This window comes from Drosophila navojoa, chromosome 5, assembly GCF_054131105.1.
Source record: "Drosophila navojoa isolate 15081-1374.11 chromosome 5, UAZ_NAV_1.0, whole genome shotgun sequence".
Lineage (NCBI taxonomy): Eukaryota > Metazoa > Arthropoda > Insecta > Diptera > Drosophilidae > Drosophila > Drosophila navojoa.
The window spans coordinates 19,385,472-19,391,471 of NC_142893.1; the positions used below are offsets into that span (position 1 = coordinate 19,385,472).

Below are 6,000 nucleotides of genomic sequence, written 5' to 3' on the forward strand. Positions count from 1 at the left end.
TTTGTATTGTGTGGATTTTGCGGCTCTTTTGCAGCATTCATGTAGTACACTATTCATAGCTGTGTCTCAGTGTGTGTGTGTGTTTGGGTGTTTGGGTGTGTTTTGTGGGCTTGTCAAATGTAGTTGCTGCTCATCATTGCACATAACTTGACAATTATGCAAGCATTTTTCATGGTCTTAATACAGTCACATTAGTGGCAATACGTCAAGCGCGCCAGTGTTGCAAAATGTGTGTCAATACGTGTCTCGAACGTTGCAGTTCGAGTCGTCATCACATCTATGTTAAGTAGATAGACAAACGATCTTCTCTGCAAAACGTTTGCTAAGCTAAATAGTCAAAGAGCAGCTTTACAACTACTCTTCGAGCTGACGTCACTGGAAATATATTGCCCATCAATGTACTTTAAAGCTGGTGTTCAGCACCTGATTTTCATGCATGGGATTTTATGCAAACACGAAATTTCCAAATCCAATTTACATCAGTTGCTTCAGTCGCTCATGGATTAAGTAGGAATGCATTATAATCGCAGAGCTCAAGCAACTGCCGTCTCATGTCACTCATCCTCACACACACCATCACACACCATCAGACACCCTCACATACACCCTCTAAAGCCTGTTGACAATATCTCCAGTTCTTTCTTTTGCTTTATTTCGCTCATGCTTCGCATAATTCTTAAGTGCATTAAGCCCTTTTTGACTTCTGCTTTTCTTGCACTTCAACAAATAAAATGTGAGCCTTTCTCAGGCATCCGGCCACAGTCCGTCTCCGTGCGCCCAGGATCGCTGTTCCACTGTCTGTGCTGTGCCTATTTGTCTTTACGCCAGCAGCGTCCCGAATAAAGTCAATGTCAGGCGGGCTCCAAGTGAAACTCAATTACACACACACGCTCACACACACACACACACACACACACACAACCACCTGAAAGCACAACAAACTCTCACACACTCGCGTGAATACATAAACACATATGCAGCTGCAGACACATACATCACTTTTATTTATTTACATACCAAAAGAAAGTAAAAACTACGTCAAAAGAACCGAAGCTTAGATACTCTTTCTTTGAAAGGAAAACTACAGAGTTCGAAATCTGGTAGTAAAGTTGACCAAGAATTTTTTAAAGCTCATGAGTTAATAAGAAATATTATAGAATGAATATACGAAGTATTGAAAACATTTATATACATTAAAATATATATTATGTTTGTTAATATATATAAAATAAAATAAAATTAAATGTATATAAAGTTAGAAATACAAATTGCTAATACCTTAAAATAAATATTTTTAAAATAAATATACATAGAATAAATTTAAATAAAATTTATATACAATTAGAAATACAAATTATTGATACCTTAAAATAAATATTATAATAATATAATAATATTAATAAAAGTACATAAAATAAATTTTATTATAATTAATATAAGCTTTGTAATAATAACATTCCCTAGCTTAGTTTTCTATTGCTTGTTTTGCAGGGTATTTTGCCAGTCGGTGCTTTGCATTAAGTTCAGCATCGAAATGCGTTTCATTGCTTGAACTTTATGTTTATGCCAAGGCGCAACAAAGCACACAAACGCACACACACTCGCACACACACACACGCGCGCATATGTTGCATGTTGGTGCTGGTGTTGCTGCAGCTGGCGCATAATGAGCGCAAAAACATCCTGTGTGGATTGTCTGCTCTGGCAGGACTCGTCCCGCTTCATATTTGCAACGTTTGCCAAGATTTGTGCGCTTTTAGCGCGGCGACATTCAAGTTGTTCGCCCTTTTAGATATGTGTGTGTATGTGTACATACTCATTGAAAATAGTAAAGTGAGAGTATGTTGGTTCTATGAAAATGAATGTAACAGACAGAAAAATATACCTCATTACGTATATATATTCTTGATCAGGACAACCAGCTGAGTGACTATGGACTTCACTCTATTCCTCTGTCTGTCCGTTCAGCTGCTGCCTTATATATATTTACAGCTGCTGCTTTAGGCATCTTCTAGTCAGTCACTCCCGACCGCAGCGCTGTCTCTCCTTTTATTTTTTGTGACTTTTTAACGCAGGACATGAATGCGAATGTCTTTCAGCATCTGACGGTGTGTGGGTGTGTGTGTGTGTTAGTCGGCATGTCGCCAGTTTTGTTGACGTCGCCGTTGACTTTCGCCGTCTCCCGCTGCGTTTTGCGACATGTGTCGCATTCGCATTCTTCGCATCCTGCCAAAGTTAAATGGATCTCGTAATTGTTGTCATGGCCTCTCTGCCATCGTCGCTTCCACTGGCCGACCTGACTGCCTCCTTGCCCTCTGCTCTCTGCACCCTTCCCCTCTTAGCCGCTTGCTGCTTACGGCTTGGTCCTTGCTCACACGCCTTAATTGTTTTCTTTCGCATTCGAGGCGTAATTTTTTATAGAAATTGCGGTTTAATTGCTGCATTTTAAACGCCATTGAAAAGACATTGAGCGCACGCTCTGCCCACTGTCCCATGCTTTCACGAGGACAACGTGACATTTGCGCTTTGTCTCCCGGCGTGTGCACGCGTGTCTTGCAACACTCGCAGCGCCAGGGGTTGCCTAGCCACCAAAAGCAAACAGCAATGAGTATAAAATCGCCCTCGCCATGTCATTCAGGTTGAACAAACACTTGACACGAACAGCCAGAGTTCGTTGAAGAAGAAGAAGAATACAGAGCTCAATGTGCTGGCATTTGAGGCCCAGATCGCTGAGAGAGCTTGGTTCAATATCGGTGTATTAAGTAAGACTGACAATATATAAACAATATATTTCGTACTTTTCGCTCTTATATAAGACTTTGCACAGTCAACAAACAATTATTAAAATTTTATTTTATTTTTATAACAATCCCTAAATATTTTTACTTAAATTTACACGATTTGCCCTCTCTCTGGTATTTTTCAACCCAATGTTTAAAGGGCAACCGAAGCGCTAAGCTGAGCTTTAGCTGAAATCAATGCCAATTGAATGGCAACAACATTGTCAGTGTTGTGCAACGCATTAAACATTCAGTGCGCACTAAAAACGCATGCAAATGTCAGGCGGCACGCCCACGCACGCCCTCACGCAGCCAGTTGCATGCCAGTTAGTTGCAATTTTCCATGCATTTTCATTTAAGCATTGCAAAAACAAACAGCAAAAAAACTGTGGAAATTCTTCTTTTTCGTTTATTTTTTACGACAGAGAGTAGGGAAAATGTTGGCTGGTAATGAAACGTCTATAAAACTCAAACGAATGCACACAAATCGCAAATCATTTCTCATAAAAGCGCATAGTGCATCCATAGCTTCCCTTTTTTCCGCCAATGTTTTTTTTTTTCCATTTTCATCAGCAGTTTTTCTTGTTCTTTTTTCTGCTCTTTGTGCGCCTCTGATAGAGGTGAATGCGCCAGATGCTGGGATAAAGAATCGTCAGTGAGCTAATCGGAACTTACCTGAGCAACAGAAGCGTGGCCAACGAAGCTGACAGACAGAGAAAGAGACAACAATAGAGAGGGAGAGAGAAATGAAGACGTAAAGGCAAAACTGTGTCACATGGGAGCCCCCATATCGTTATTCAGCCAGCGAAGCAATTGCCAGCGACTGGTCGCGTTTTTATCTCGCCAACCAGACGCCAAATTGTTGCACGCTAGACTTTAATTATTTCCCTATTAGGAGTCGAACCCGTTGACGAATTGCCAACTACAGGAAATGAGCCTTTGGCAAAATATTTTCCATTTTTTTTTCAGCAATTTCCTTCAAAGTTTTTATGCGTTTTTGGTTGATATTTGAGGAGGTCTTTGACAGTCGTGGGCTGGGCGTGTCACTTGACTGTCCAATAAAGTGGATTTCCAGCTCCTGTGCACTCAGCAATAAATTAGCTCAGCTCGCGAAAGTGTGTAAAGTTTTCCATAATGATTTGTGAAGCATTTCCAGTTGATTAACAGCTCGTAAACCACTTCTGTTTTATTTTTGTTTTGAACTGCCAATCAGGAAGTTGCTTGCGTTTATTGTTAAACGCAAGTTTTTGTTAGAGTCAATGCGAGCTGGCAAATAAAATGCAATCAACAATTGTTTTCTAAGCAAACGGATGCCTGATTAAGACTTGGTATTTAATAAGCTTGGAACAACTTTTCGTTTTGATTATTCGACTTTGTTTTTTAAAGTTTGAGCTTAAACTCTTTGCGAGGTTAACAATGCTCCAAATGCGCCTCATTCTAAAAAGAAAGTTGCTTCAATTCATACAACTAGAATAGCTGTCATGTGCTTTGAGAGCTTTTAAGCTGCTGAGAAAGCTACAAGTGTAAATAGTGTATATTTAAACTTAATTGAAATGCTATAAATGTGTGTCAAATAATATGAATAATACTTGAGAATTGAAAATACAAATAAAAATATATAAATAAATATACGGAAGCTGGTTATGAATCAGCTGACTTCTTTATTGAAATTCACTATAAAAACTGAAAACTCAACATGAAAAATATATTTTATGATAGATAAAAAAGACAGTTAAGACCTTTCGTGTGCTCACAAAGCCTTTTCTTCCACTCAACAGCTCAGCTTGAATTATAGTAAGTAAAAGTAAGCCCCTGACTATCGAGTACATGCAAATATCAACTAGCCCGATCCACTTGTATGTGCCTAGTATTTAATGCCTATGGCTAGTAAAACGGTTAGAGTTACATTTACTTTATGGCCATAAGCGTGAACTTTTCTTGCGATTTCCTGCTACTTTCCAGCGAATGTTAAAGCTATGTCTGTGGCCAGAGCAAAGACAACGACAGGCGGTGTAACATGTCCGACTTAAGGTTTAGAGTTATGTGAACTGACCGAAGGATATCCGATTTCCAGCTTTCCACCAAGACGCCGAGTTATAAATAAATGTGTTTTTGCTTAACGAATGCCTAGCGCAATAACTGCAGAAAAACGAAAACACAAACCGGGAGGGGGGCTGAACTGGTCAGGGAGTGGAGAGAGCGGGGAGTAATGTTACCATTGGCGCCTATTAATTACCAACTCCGTCACTGTTCGCGTAATTTACGAGCCAATAGCTCAACTGAGGCGGCGTCAAAACTGACGATTTATATAAGATATAGAGCTACTTGAGCCACAATTGCTACAGTTCCCAGCCAGCCCGCTGGCCATCGGTGGCACGGTGGCACGGTGGCAGGCGTCTTCAAGTCGATTGCAGAGAAACAAGTTCAATCAATTTATTACCTGTTAAATTCAACTAAATGCAGCTAACAGCAGAGATAGATGCCAAAACGTTGTCATTAGTTCCAGAAAACGGGAAAGTCAAGCGAACAAAAACCGAGGCAGATAAACATTTACTTTTTTCGAATAAACTACTTTTGACTTTTCTTGAAATAGAAATTATTTATTTTATTTAGTTTAATTTAACTTACTTTTTGAAGAGGCCAACGTTTATTTTTGTGTATTCATCTTACGTTTTTCAACACTATTTTTAGCACTAATTGTTTAGTTTTTTAGTAGGTTGAAATATTGAAACAGTTTTTTAAGATTTAAGGATTTTCTCTTTTATATATTTCTCTAAATTCACAACTCTTGAATAGATAAAATTCTGAAAAAAGTACAAATATTTAAAAAATGTTTTTAAGCAGATAAACAAAATAATATATATATTTTTTCAAATAAACAATACAATACAAAGCTGAAAATAGTTTTGATTGGGATATGCAAAGTTCACAAAGCAAATTGGAAATTTATGTATCACATTAATCTAGTCAAAAAGATCTGCAATCGAAATGAAGCAAATGAGCCAAGTTTTGCGGACGGAAACAGGGTGTGCAAGGGGCAAACACAGGGTGCACGCAGGGTGCACAGCAGGCGACGCCGCACAATCGGAGTGGCCCGTCAAAGGCAACAAATTCAAGTGGCAGCATGTTTCGACAACAACAGCTACTCGACGCCAGCAGGGCCAGCGACTGTTGCGAATGTTGTTGAACAACAACAACAGCAACAATGGGGCAACAACAA

The 6,000-nt window shown here is 39.1% G+C and overlaps 1 protein-coding gene across 1 annotated transcript in view; it reads right to left on the reverse strand.

Annotated features, from left to right (window-relative positions):
- mbl (splicing regulator muscleblind) overlaps window positions 1-5,558 on the reverse strand; it is a 222,622-nt gene extending 217,064 nt beyond the window's left edge. Inside the window, exon 1 of the mRNA XM_089261253.1 lies at window positions 5,409-5,558. The gene's annotated coding sequence lies outside the window, so the exon portion shown is untranslated. The remainder of the gene's footprint in view (window positions 1-5,408) is intronic.
- Window positions 5,559-6,000: the final 442 nt, after the last annotated feature.